The 14562-nt window shown below is 35.1% G+C and overlaps 1 long non-coding RNA gene across 3 annotated transcripts; it reads left to right on the top strand.

Annotated features, from left to right (window-relative positions):
* The first annotated feature begins 5861 nt into the window (after positions 1 to 5861).
* On the top strand, positions 5862 to 14351 carry LOC123555555 (uncharacterized). Of its 3 annotated transcripts, none has more exons than XR_008371641.1 (4): positions 5862 to 6706; positions 9382 to 9492; positions 10304 to 10384; positions 13465 to 14351. It is a non-coding gene; the product is annotated as an uncharacterized LOC123555555 (long non-coding RNA). The 3 variants fall into 3 exon arrangements; XR_006687322.2 differs by having other exon boundaries at positions 5864 to 6579; XR_006687321.2 differs by lacking the exon at positions 5862 to 6706 and adding an exon at positions 6761 to 7017.
* The last annotated feature ends 211 nt before the right edge of the window (positions 14352 to 14562 follow it).

Raw genomic sequence — 14562 nt, 5'->3', positions numbered from 1 at the left:
CTTGGAAATTTGGAAACTGTTAGCGAACAGCATGGTCCTGACCACACTGTGCAAATGCGCAGGCTGGTTGGATCCATGCTGGTCACAACCAACTACGGTATGTTGGTTTCTCATGGTACGGGTCAAATAAGTATAATCTAATTTTATTTAAAATAAAAAATAAAAGAAATCTGACCTTAACAACTAAAAAGTTGCAAAGGGGACCTTTTGGGTGTATATACATTCATCAAAATGTCTGAGAAAGTTGATCTTTTTAAACAAAAACATACTGTGTCTTCACAGCTGAAAGGGTAAAAGATCTTAGAAAAAAATTAGGACTTAGAAAACTAATGGGTTATGAAATTTTAGTGTTCCACATTAAAATTTTGTACTTTTCACTACTTTTTTTGTGAAGAGGGTTCCATCACAAGATGTGAAATATTGGTGAGAGTAAGATGTTGGTAATGAAAAAAGAGTATTTTGCTTTAAAAGGCAGAGTTTAAGCTTACTGGGCCACTCTCGAGTCCGCTTCTTGGAATAAAACCCGTACTAGTGTCATATGTGAAGTCCTGACCCCACTGGGGCTCGAACCCACGACCCCTGAATTGAGCTGAGCCAACAACTTACATACCACATAATTAAACATTAAAACAATGAAGAACTCGTGCGGACGCATTGGTTGTTTGGGCTAATACGCTGCCTACAAAAGGTGAAGGCCCAGGTTCGATTTCCCGGCAATTTCCCATTGCGGTGTGACCTTTGGGTAAGGCACTTTTCATGATTGCCTCAGTCGGCCAGCTGTAAATGGTACCGCAAATTGGGGGGTAAGGTATAATTGGTTTTAACAATTTGGGGCCCAACTTCAGTTTGAAAGAATGGCTACTGTTGGAAAATTTTGCCCCATTCAGACAGACAGTCCACACTGCAAAAAAGTGTCAGGGGCTGAATAATACCCAAATTTTTCATTAATAAGTATCATTTCGGGCCTACTTATCTTATTTCATTATTTGTTGAAGAAACGCTAGAAGAACACGAAAAAATCGTTTTCTGTCATTTTTACTAAAATGGGGACGCTGAAAGCAAAACTGAGATGGGGGAACACCTTTAAAAATCAGAATTTTGCCCACTTTCCGAAAAAACTTTAAATTTTCCCAAAATTATGCAAATAAATGCCTGTTTGTCTTAAAATGGTGCTTATTGCTTTAATTCTGATCAGAAAATACCAGTTTTACATGGTTGAAGCAATTTTCACGAAGTGCGAATTTTCATTTTAGGTATGAAGGTATTAAATGCATCCCCCTCTATTTTCTATATTTAAAATTACCAACTTACAACATATTTTTATCAAGATTTCTAGGGGCCCTTTTACTACCTGCGAGACTACCCTTGTCTTGAAGGTCTGTCTTTAGGCAATCAAAAAATACCCAAAAAATATGGGGTTGACCATATGCAGTGAACCATGGTCACGTGACTGAGACACGTGATGAAAACGTTAATATTGCGTAGGTAAGACATCAGGAAATACCTACTTTCACTTTCATTTTACAAGGCAGTTAAATCATCTTCTGAAGCATATAACGTAGCTTAAAATCATCTGCGGACATTCCTTTTACAATCAAGCACAAATAAAGCTTATATCTGGCATGAAATGGCCTTTACTATGCGGAAAATTTCACTATATAAAATTTAATATGGACTACATTCGAGTGGACCACGGAGGCATATCCGGCTAATTGCCCCCTTCATGCCTATTAAGAAATACCAAAGTTTCAAAATTTGTTCTGTTGCAGTCAATTAAGTACGTAAGTCAATTGTCAACAATTTGCCCAACTTTCAGTTTGAAAAATGGCTACTGTTGGAATTATGCCCCATTCGACAGACAGTCCACAAACCTGCAAAAACGTGTCAGGGGCATAGATAATACCAATTTTTCATTAATATGTATCATACGGCCTACTTATCTTATTTCTATTATTTGTTTGCAAGAAACAGCTAGAAGAACACGAAAAAAAATCGATTTCTGTCATTCTTACCTAAAATGGTGACGCTGATGCAAAACTGAGATGTGGGGAACACCTTAAAATCGAATTTTGCCCACTTTCCGAAAAAATCTCAAATTTGCCCAAAATATGCAAATAAAATGCCATGTTTGTCTTAAAATGGTGCTTATTGCTCAATTCTGATCAGAAAAACCAGTTTTACATGGTTGAAAGCAATTTTCACGAAGTGCGAATTTTTCATTTTAGGTATGAAGGTATTAAAATGCATCCGTGCTATTTTTTATATAAAATTAACAACTTACAACATATTTTTATCAAGATTTCTAGCCTTTCACTACCTGCGAGACTACCCTTGTCTTGGGAAAGGGCTGTCTTTAGGCAATCAAAATATACCCAAAAAATATGGGGGTTTACCATAATGCAGTGAAAAACCCTGGTCACGTGGGCTGAGACACGTGATGAAAACGTTAATATTGCGTAGGTAGACATCAGGAAATACCTACTTTCACTTTCATTTTACAAGGCCCGCTTATAATCATCTTCTGAAGCAATAACGTAGCTTAAAATCATCTGCGGACATTCCTTTTACAATCAAGCACAAATAAAGCTTATATCTGGCATGAAAATGGCCTTTACTAGGCGGGAAAATTGCACTATATATTGATATGGACTACATTCGAGTGGACCACGGAGGCATATCCCGGGTAATTGCCCCCTTCATGGGCCCAAAGAAATACCAAAGTTTTCAAAATTCGTTCTGTTGCAGTCAATTAATGTACGTAAGCCAATTGTCAACAATGCGATATAGCTTTAAATTTTTGCTTGATTGTAAAAAGGAATGTCCGCAGATGATTTTAAGCTAGTTATTTGCTTCAGAAGATGATTATAAGCTGCCTTGTAAAAAAGAAAGTGAAAGTAGGTATTTCCTGATGTCTACCTAGCAATAATTAACGTTTCATCACGTGTCTCAGTCACGTGGGGCCATGGTTTTCACTGCATTATGGTCAACCCCCCATATTTTTGGGGATATTTTGATTGCCTAAAGACAGACCTTTAAGACAAGGGTAGTCTCGCAGGTAGTGAAAGGCTAGAAATCTTTATAAAAATATGTTTGTAAGTTGTTAATTTTATATAGAAATTTGCAGCGGAAAGCATTTAATACCTTCATACCTAAAATGAAAATTCGCACTTCGTAGAAAATTGCTTCAACCATGTAAAAATGTATTTTCTGATCAGAATTGAGCAATAAGCACCATTTTAAGACAAACATGGCATATTATTTATGCATATTTTGGGCAAATTTGAGATTTTTTCGGAAAATAGGCAAAATTCGATTTTTAAGGTGTTGACACATCTCAGTTTTGCATCAGCGTCACCATTTTAGGTAAGAATGACAAAATCGATTATTTTTCGTGTTCTTCTAGCTGTTTCTTGCAAACAAATAATAGAATAAGATAAAATAAGGCCGTAAGATACTATATTTAATGAAAAATTGTATTATCTATGCCCCTGACACGTTTTTTGCAGGTGTGGACTGTCTGTCTGAATGGGCATAATTCCAACAGTACCATTCTTTCAACTGAAAATTGGCAAAATTGTTAAAACCAATTATACCTTTCCCCCAGCAATTTGCGGTACCCATTACAGCTGGGCCGACTGAGGCAATCATGATAAAGTGCCTACCCAAGGGTTCACACCGCAATAGGAGTTTTCCAGGAATCGAAACCCTGGGGCCTTCACCTCTGTAGGACAGCGTATTAGCCCTATCAACCAATGCGTCCGCACGAGTTCTTCATTGATTTATGTTAAATTATGTGGTATGTAAGTTGTTGGCTCAGCTCAATTCAGGGGTCGTGGGTTCGAGCCCCAGTGGGGTCAGGACTTCACATATGACACTAGTACTGGTTATTCCAAGAAGCGGACTCGAGAGTGGTTCCAGTAAGCTTAAACTCTGCACATTTAAAGCAAAATACTCTTTTTTTCATTACCAACATCTTACTCTCACCAATATTTCACATCTTGTGATGGAACCCTCTTCACAAAAAAAGTAGTGAAAAAGTACAAAATTTTAATGTGGAACACTACAATTTCATAACCCCATTAGTTTTCTAAGTCCTAATGTTTTTCTAAGATCTTTATCCTTTCAGCTGTGAAGACACAGTATGTTTTTTTGTTTAATAGATCAACTTTCTCAGACATTTGATGAATGTATATACACCCAAAAATGTCCCCTTTGCAACTTTTTAGTTGTTAAGTGTCAGATTTCTTTTATTTTTATTTTTAAATAAAATTAGATTATACTTTATTTGAGCCGTACCATGAGAAAACCAACATACCGTAGTTGGTTTGTGACCAGCATGGATCCAGACCAGCCTGCGCATTTGCACAGTGTGGTCAGGATCCATGCTGTTCGCTAACAGTTTCTCTAATTCCAAGAGGCTTTAAAAGCAAACAGCATGGTTCTTGATCAGACTGCGCAGATGCGCAGGCTGGTCTGGATCAAAGCTGGTCACAAATCCACTATGTTGGTTTTTTCGTGGCACGGCTCATTTTCCTTGAAAGGGAGTTACAGTTCATAAAAAAGCAGCTTTCAATTTGACATATTAAGAACTGTTCAACATTCAAAAAGCCAAAAGTGATGTCCCTGTGCACCCTTTTTTGACATTCATTTAATTTACCATTATATAAGAAACTCTGGACAATTTAAAATTCATAGTTTGCATTTTTTCAGAAGTAACCAGTTTTCAAGTTAAAAAGTGGAAACATCAATTGTTTGGCTTCTCAAGCTCTTAAGTTTACCCACATATATGTAAATGTTCACAAGTGAATATTGTGTAGTCGAGAAAAAATGTACTTACTATGAACATATTCTATGAATATATATTTTGCTGCAGTTTGTCCCCTGTGCATCTTCTTAGTAACATAATAAAGTATGTATGAATTTTACTGTCACATTTTTACCATGCATGGTATTTTGTCATTTTCTACTCTCTGTAAGTAGTGCATGTAGAATAAATGATTTCAATGTGTTGGTTATGTTTAAGGTCACTTATTTTCATTTAAAGGAACACATGCTGTTGAATAAGCATGTGTTTGTTGTGAAATTTTTTTTATGAACAGTAAACTAATAATGCATGAATATTATACTGATTTTCAGTATGTGTCCCCTGTGCATCTGCAATATAACTCAATTTTGAGTTGAAAATTTTAGAAATTAAGATTACTGGACATTCTTGAAATTTGGCATGTTTTAAACATTCAAATTTTGAGGAAAAAATAGGTTTTATAATAATATGTTAATTAATTTTCATTAAGCAACAAATTTTCTAGGTAAAATTTTATTTTCATGTCAGATTTGTGCAGAAAGGCTGATTTTAAAAACCAATCTCCACAAACATTTGATTGAATAAGTTTCAAACCATACACATTACACCTATATCTTATATGTTGAAAATATAACTGTTAATATATTTCCTTATCATAAAACACTGCAACATTTATCACCCATCATACTGCAATTGAAATTCACTGAACTTTCAAATTAAAGGCTGAACTATTTTCTGATAGTTTTTTCTCAACACTTTCCCAAAGTTATTTCCTTGAATTTTGAAGTATTTGCTATCATATAAAATAGGTGACCACCATAAGAAATAGGTTTTCAACTCCATACATGTCATACGTCCCGGTTTGCCCGGGATTGTCCCGGAAATCACATACTCGTCCCGGTGTCCCGGACAGTGTTGAAATGTCCCTGAAAATTAAAAATACAGAAAACAAAAATAACTCCCCAAAAATCTAGTTCTTTTGGTCTATAAATTGTTGAATTTTACATTAATAAAACACAATAAACAGTCCCCGGTGTCACATTGTTTATTCCTAATTATCCGATAATCGGTTTCATGCCCTCGAGCAGGACACATGTTAATTAAGCCAGCTCCGATCGACACTCATATTGAACGCGCCCTGCGATCTTTTGATGACCCAGATTAATTTACAGTCAGCTATTTTGATGACCTTGATTATGAATTAACAAAATTATGCAATCAATAACAGTTTTATGATAATTTTATATTAGCAACAATAGCCGAAAATCTCGTTGTTTTTAGCACGTTGGCGGTGAAGCTACATGTAGCCTTGATTGGAAGAAATGGCTGATAACGGTCAATTAAACGATAATTATTTTAAAAGGTTGTAATCTTTCAAAATGTAGATCGATTGTCACACATATTCTAAATTAAACTTTTGACTATTGAATGCCTTTGCCGACCGATCCATGAAAATTGACCCAACCCGAAATATTTTATATCGATTTTATCTACAAGATTTATTTTATTCCTTTGAGGATTCCATTTTATTAATGATTAGATAAACGTTTAAGCTTTAAAGTGATACCAAATAAGCTGGATTCTAAATCACGATGACCAGGTTAATTCTTCGTATGTAGCAAGTCTCCTAATTCAGTTCACCTCGGGAACGCAACCAATTCACGTGCCGAACTATAGACGTGAATTACCCTATTTACCTCCCTTAGAAAGCTAGACGACATTTGCAGCAAATTATTCCTAAGCGAGGGAACAATGTTTATCTCCGGAAACTGCATGTAATTTTATGATATTTATGCATGAAACAGACGAATACTAATGTCACGGTGTATGTCCCGGACAAAGGGTAAAAATCCCGGAAATTTTAACTCAGAATCCCGGAAAGGTCCTGAAAAATTATGGCATGTATGTCAACTCTTATGTCCCACTTTTTCTTCATTATTTTGAAAACCACCCAAATATAGAACAATCTGAATGTCCAGTTATTTTGACTAAGTTGGAATAGGTAAAGGTAAAGGTAATTTTTATTTACCTTTGCTTTGTGAAACAATTAACATAAGCTCCGTAGAGCTTTTTAGCGACCCTTTTTCAAGAACAGTTAAATACACAGAGCTAACTTAATTCTGTTTTACTGTTACAGTAAATAATAATTAATGACACTGATTCTGGTGTGCCTGGTATGTGGCCTATGGGGATGATAAGGTCTGGTATTGGAGGTAAGGGCCAATACACAAGTCTGGACCATTGATAGACTTGCTTTTGTTTATCATAATAAGCTACTGTATAGCTACTGTGCAGTAAATGAATTGCAGGTGATATTTCTCACCTTTGTAGCAAATCAGTTCTCACCTTTATAACCAGTTTGGAAAGCTTGATTGAATTAGGGCTAAATTTAATACACAAAGTGATAAGATAAAACAGTGTTTTTATCATATTTTTGATTTACATCTCATCATTGCTGTTTTTTTTATCAAAAATGTAAAAAATGCATTCAGGCACTTAGCTTTTAGAAATAATAAAGTATGTGTATTTTGAACAATGATATATCTTTATTGCTGGATTTTATTATACATAAAAGAAACGTTATTTAGACAGCACTAGGGGAATTATGCATTTTTAATATATAAAATCCTTCTGTCCATATCCCCTTTTTATCTATTAAAAATGCAACTGACGGCTTCTTTAATTTCTAATAAAATTCAGCAATAACAATTTTTTGCAGGTTTTATTTTGTTACTTTTGATAAAAAGATCATAATCATTGAATAAACAAACTTGTAATTTCTTTTAAATAATTATTTTATTGTTAAGGAGTGAGAATTGCTTTGCTATAAGAGTTATAATTTAACTGGCCAGGACATTACTCAACATGACTGAGCAATCAGTATTAGTATATTATCAGTTAAAATAATTTTGTGTACATTCTGAAAAGAAAAAAGAAAAAAAAACAGCGATGCATAACATAGGAAATAACCAATTTATCTGTAGGCAATAAAATTTATGATTCTCTGGCAATATCAAGTCTACAGGGGTTTTATGGACCCTAATCTGACTGGACCAGACAGGATCTTGTATATTGGGGATTAAAAAGTCTGGTATTTGAGGGGTGGGGGAGAGGGGTCACTTATATTATAGCTACATTAACATTTTTTTCAGAAGGGCTCTCATGTTATTACTGATACATTTTTATTAAATAAAGCATGTGATCCAGATCATTTTACTCAGGAGTTTTAATGTATATATAAGTTACTACAAAATTAATGCTAACTAAAAAAAATCTTTCATCATTATACATTATGTTATCTACGGTGAAACTTTATATAACTAAGAAAATGACCACTGATACTTTCCCATTTATTGATATTGAGTTGAATTAATATTAATTAGAAAATAGTATGTTCCAAGTGGTGATTTTTTATGCCCCCAAAGGGAGGCATATAGTTTTTGAACCGTCTGTCAGTGTGTCGGTCTGTCCGCAATTTTCGTGTCCGGTCCATATTCTTGTCATCGATGGATGGATTTTCAAATAACTTGGCATGAATGTGTACCACAGTAAGACGACGTGCAGTGCGCAAGACCCAGGTCCGTAGCTCAAAGGTCAAGGTCACACAAAGACGTTAAAGGATAGTGCATTGATGGGCGTGTCCGGTCCATATCTTTGTCATCGATGGATGGATTTTCAAATAACTTGGCATGAATGTGTACCACAGTAAGACGACGTGCAGTGCGCAAGACCCAGGTCCGTAGCTCAAAGGTCAAGGTCACACTTAGACGTTAAAGGATAGTGCATTGATAGGCGTGTCCGGTCCATATCTTTGTCATCGATGGATGGATTTTCAAATAACTTGGCATAAATGTGTACCACAGTAAGACGACGTGCAGTGCGCAAGACCCAGGTCCGTAGCTCAAAGGTCAAGGTCACACTTAGACATAAAAGGATAGTGCATTGATGGGCGTGTCCGGTCCATATCTTTGTCATCGATGGATGGATTTTCAAATAACTTGGCATAAATGTGTACCACAGTAAGATGACGTGCAGTGCGCAAGACCCAGGTCCGTAGCTCAAAGGTCAAGATCACACTTAGATGTTAAAGGATAGTGCATTGATGGGCGTGTCCGGTCCATATCTTTGTCATCGATGGATGGATTTTCAAATAACTTGGCATGAATGTGTACCACTGTAAGACGACGTGTCACACGCAAGACCCAGGTCCGTAGCTCAAAGGTCAAGGTCACACTTAGACGTTTAAGATCATTTATCATGATAGTGCATTGATGGGCATGTCCGGTCCATATCTTTGTCATTCATGCATGGATTTTAAAATAACTATGCATGAATGTGTGACACAGTAAGACGATGTGTCGCGCGCAAGACCCAACTCCGTAGGTCAAAGGTCCTAAACTCTAACATCGGCCATAACTATTCATTCAAAGTGCCATCGGGGGCATGTGTCATCCTATGGAGACAGCTCTTGTTTTTCATAAAATAAAATTGTTGTCTGCATTTCAGATATTTCCTCATAGCTGATCACTCCACTGTAACAAACCTATATTATCAACACATATAAATGTATATTTCAGATTGGTACTTGAAAGTCAATGGTTGATCATGATGACCATCTTTAATTTAATGGGGAAAGATTAACCAATATTTGCAGCTGGAGAGGCTATCACCACAGTTCAATGATTTAGGTAAGGATGGACATTCTTACAGATCTATATGAACATGGTGAATGGTTCTTTATAAAAGTATTTGTAAGTTATACTATATAAGTTACAAATCTCATAGACTAGCCACTAGACTGATAATTAAGAATTATTAAAAAAAATTCAAACTTTGTCATTTTTCTTACTTTGATGTAATAGTGTCAGATGCCACTCTAATTTAGTGATTTTATTTTGGAGAAATTACTTTTATGTAATCACAGATTGTAGACTAGCTATATTCACAATTTTAGAAATATTTTTTAAATATATTATAATCTAGGAGCTAGTATACAGATATCAGTGTGTTTACTGGCAAACATGCCATTAGTGCATTATATAGACATGATAATTTGTAGTGTCAGTATTACAGATACTGGTATGTTAAAAGGAAAAGTATGGCAATAGGATTTGGAAAAAAAACTTTGCCCATATTTATCAAAGTTCTTAGACTTAAAAATCATTCTAATGTTAAGATTTAGAGAGTAAAATACTTAAAGTTTGTAAAGCAGTTAAAGTGTTTTCATTATATTATGTATGTATGGTGACAGTTGACATAAAATATTTTTGACAATGCAAAATTTCTCTTATAAGGAAATCTGGAGAACTTTATGAATATTGAAATCTTTGTCTTTGAACTTGGAATACTTACCAAACTGTAGGTACAGTGTATGTAGAAACTGAGTCCTTTATTTGCTTTTATAACATGTTATTGTTTTTTTTTACCTCTGTGCTTTATATCATCTTTGCACTATAGATTTTTTCTTAAAAGTAATCTAAAAAATTAATATACTTCCAGTTAAGACAATGAAATAGAAGAACTTCATGCTAACACTTGCATCAGTGGAAGTACTTCTTATTGGATAGAGAACTTTACAAGGTCAGTAATATTTGTAATGTTTTATATCAATATTTTGTTTTGCCTTTTTTAAACTCATCTTAATGGAGCTGTGAACTGCATAGGTGGATTATCCATCATACACAATGTTTAGCTTGACTACTCAACCTGGCGTAAGCATTGGTTCAAGTTTATTTCTTAAGTTAAATATATTTTAGCTTTCAAAAGATACTGTGTGCACATGTTTGACAAGGGACACTGTCAGCAATATTTTCAGAGTGATGCCCCATTTTTATTTAGAAATTTGATTAACAATTTATCCATAATGATAATTATGTCTCCCCCAGGAGACATATTGTTTTTGCCCTGTCCGTCCGTCCGTCCTTCCATCCATCCGTCCGTCCGTCCGTACGTCACACTTCATTTCCGAGCAATAACTGGAGAACCATTTGACCTAGAACCTTCAAACTTCATAGGGTTGTAGGGCTGCTGGAGTAGACGACCCCTATTATATTTGGGGTCACTCCGTCAAAGGTCAAGGTCACAGGGGCCTGAACATTGAAAACCATTTCCGATCAATAACTAGAGAACCACTTGACCCAGAATGTTGAAACTTCATAGGATGATTGGCCATGGAGAGTAGATGACCCCTATTGATTTTGGGGTCACTCCGTCAAAGGTCAAGGTCACAGGGGCCTGAACATTGAAAACCATTTCCGATCAATAACTAGAGAACCACTTGACCCAGAATAATGAAACTTCATAGGATGATTGGTCATGAAGAGTAGATGACCCCTATTGATTTTGGGGTCACTCTGTCAAAGGTCAAGGTCACAGGGGCCTGAACATGGAAAACCATTTCCGATCAATAACTAAAGAACCACTTGACCCAGAATGTTGAAACTTCATAGGATGATTGTACATGCAAAGTAGATGACCCCTATCAATTTTGGGGTCACTCCATTAAAGGTCAAGGTCACAGGGGCCTGAACATTGAAAACCATTTCCGGTCAGTAACTTAAGAACCACTTGACCTAGAATGTTGAAACGTAATAGGATGATTGGTCATGCAGAGTAGATGACCCCTAACGATTTTGGGGTCACTCTGTGAAAAGTCAAGGTCACAGGGGCCTGAACATGGAAAACCATTTCCGGTCAGTAACTTGAGAACAACTTGACCCAGAATGATGAAACTTCATAGGATGATTGGTCATGCAGAGTAGATGACCCCTAACGATTTTAGGGTCACTCTGTTTAAGGTCAAGGCCACAGGGGCCTGAACATGGAAAACCATTTCCAATCAATAACTTGAGAACCTCTCGACCAAGAATGTTGAAACTTCATAGGATGATTGTTCATGCAGAGTAAATGACCCCTATTGTTTTTGGGGTCACTCCGTTAAAGGTCAAGGTCACAGAGGCCTGAACATTGATAACCAGTTCCGATCAATAACTTGAGAACCACTTGACCCAGAATGTTGAAACTTCATAGGATGATTGAACATGCAGAGTAGATGACCCCTATTGATTTTGGGGTCAGTCTATTAAAGGTCAAGGTCACAGTGGCCTGTTCATGTAAAATCATTTTTTGGAAATAACTTGAGAACCACTTGACCTACAATGTTGAAACTTAATAGGATGATTGGACATGCAGAGTAGATGACCCCTATTAATTTTGAGGTCACTTGATCAAAGGTCAAGGTCACAGGAGCCTGAACAGTGACTTGAGAACCACTAGGCCAAGAGTGTTGAAATTTAGCGGGATGACTGGACATGCCAAGTAGATGATCCCTGTTGCAGCCAACCATCAGTGTCTCTTTGACTTTCGCTCCTGACCCCTATTGACTTCTTGCCTATAGGACTTTGCATTAGGGGAGACATGCGCTTTTTTACAAAAGCATTTTCTAGTTATCTCTGCAATGCATTGCAGTAAGGGCCAATTTACAAGGCTAGACAAATGATAGACTAGCTTCTGTTTTATCATAATCAGCTACTATAAAGCTACTGTTCAGTACACAGATTGCATGTGACAATTTTCATCTTTACAGCAAATCACTTCTTACCTTTACAACAAGTTTAGAACACTTGATTAAATTAGGGCTTAATAGTGATAAGATACAATAGTACTTTCATTTTATGATGAATCAAGTTTTATTACAATGATATTTAATTAAAATGCAATGGAGCACTTCATTAATTTCTAATAAAATCCAGCAGTGATATTTTTTTCTGGTTTTATTTTGTTACTTAGATTAATCATAATAATTGAATAAAAAGTACTTGTCACTTCTCTTATTGTGTTTTAAATACATTTTAATTATTTTTGTTAGATACAGGTGAAGTTTTTCTAAAAGGATGAGAATTGCGTTGCTGTAAGAGTTAAATTTTAATTGGTTGGGACATTACTCAACATGACTGAGAAATTACAATTAGTATATCATCAACTAAAAAGTGTGTATATTCTGAAAAAAGCTGCATTTCAATCAATAAAATGCAAAACACTGGAAATAACCAATTATGTATGTACATATCTCTAAAATTTATGATCCTCTGACATGGACTACATGTCAAATCCACAGGTGTTTTATGAATCCTTATCAAATTGGTTTGGACAGGATCCTGTTTAGTGGGGATTATAAATATATAGGGAGTAAATTTATGCTAGTTGACCTATAAGAAAATGTAGGCTAAAATTGTCCATATAGCTAGTTTGGTCAGAATTTGGTAGAAAATGAGCATTTATATAAGATCTTGTCATCAAACCTATCGAAAACCAAGGTAGGTAACTCCTGGTTGAAATTTTGACTTAAAAGAATTTAGCACAAGAACTTTAGAACACTATCATATCATGTGTTTTCTTGTTTTTTTTCTTGTTGTTGTTTTCTTGTTTTTGTTTTGTTTTGTTTTTTTGCTACATAAAAATGTTGAATGTCAGTGTGACCTTCATATAAAGTAGCATATTATTAAGCAAAAAGCAGACTTGTTAAAAAAATGATTTTAAAAGGAAAATGTTTTGGATAAAACCAAATTTAGCTATTTCAGTATGCAATATATTTGTCATTTGATACTGCAATTAACTTAATTAAGTGACATCATTATAAAATATTTTTCTATCTGTTTTAGGTCAGCCACCAGCTTTTGAAGTTGCTTTCTTGGCACATCATGCTGTCCAGTGGAGTTCATACCATATGCCAGGCCTTTATACATGGTCAAAGAAGATGAATTTGTTATTCAATTTGTGAAATTTGATTTAAGGAGGACTTTCATATATGATGATTATATTCAGCAGATTATCTTCAAGTGTGCACTTCATAGAATCACAGTTTCTAGGAGGTTTTCAGTTTAAAGTTAGATTAATTGAAAAATAAGTAAACCTATCATACTCACCATGGCATCGGCATTGGCATTACACCAGTTTTAAGTTTTTCTTACCAGTCCATATTTTAAAAGGACCTTTTGAAAGTATTGAAACTTACAACAGTAATTTATCATCATTATACCATGTTTTAGGCAAAAGTACATAACTCCATCAAGGATTTGACTGAACTATGGCCCTTTGAAACTTTTGTCACTTGTTTATTATAATAGTCTCTATAGGCAAGAGTTAATAACACTGTAGAGTAATTTGGTTGAATTATGTCCCTTTTGGACTTTGAAATTGGTTCAGTTTTTGTACAAGTCCACATTTTGACATATAGCTTTGAATCTTTCAACACTAAGTCTTACCATTACAATGATATAACTTAAAATAGTTGTTCAACATCATCACCCACATCATATGACACAAGATGCGTGACTCTTGCACCAAAATTTAATAAATTATGCCCTTTTTTGCTTAAAATGTACTTGTATAGTGTTTTGATACACTTTATCTTTATCTCTCATATTACATAATATTTTAAAACAGACTTAGTTATTATGCAATATCTTCATCAGCCATTGGAGCCATTAGTTGGTGTTTAGATCCTATAATTGTAAAACATAAAATAAATGTTGAAAGTTTCATAAAAGATCGTTTCTTTAATATGATTTTCCATATAGATCTAACTCCCATCCAGTTTAAACCCATCCAGTTTGTTAAACACTTCTTGAAAAATATTTTTAAAGAGTCTTAAGAGTTTCATACCCGATAACTATAATTGAGCCGCGCCATGAGAAAATCAACATAGTGGGTTTGCGACTAGCATGGATCCGGACCAGACTGTGCATCCACGCAGTCTT

Source organism: Mercenaria mercenaria, chromosome 7, assembly GCF_021730395.1.
Source record: "Mercenaria mercenaria strain notata chromosome 7, MADL_Memer_1, whole genome shotgun sequence".
Lineage (NCBI taxonomy): Eukaryota > Metazoa > Mollusca > Bivalvia > Venerida > Veneridae > Mercenaria > Mercenaria mercenaria.
This window is presented reverse-complemented; position numbering and strand designations above follow the sequence as displayed.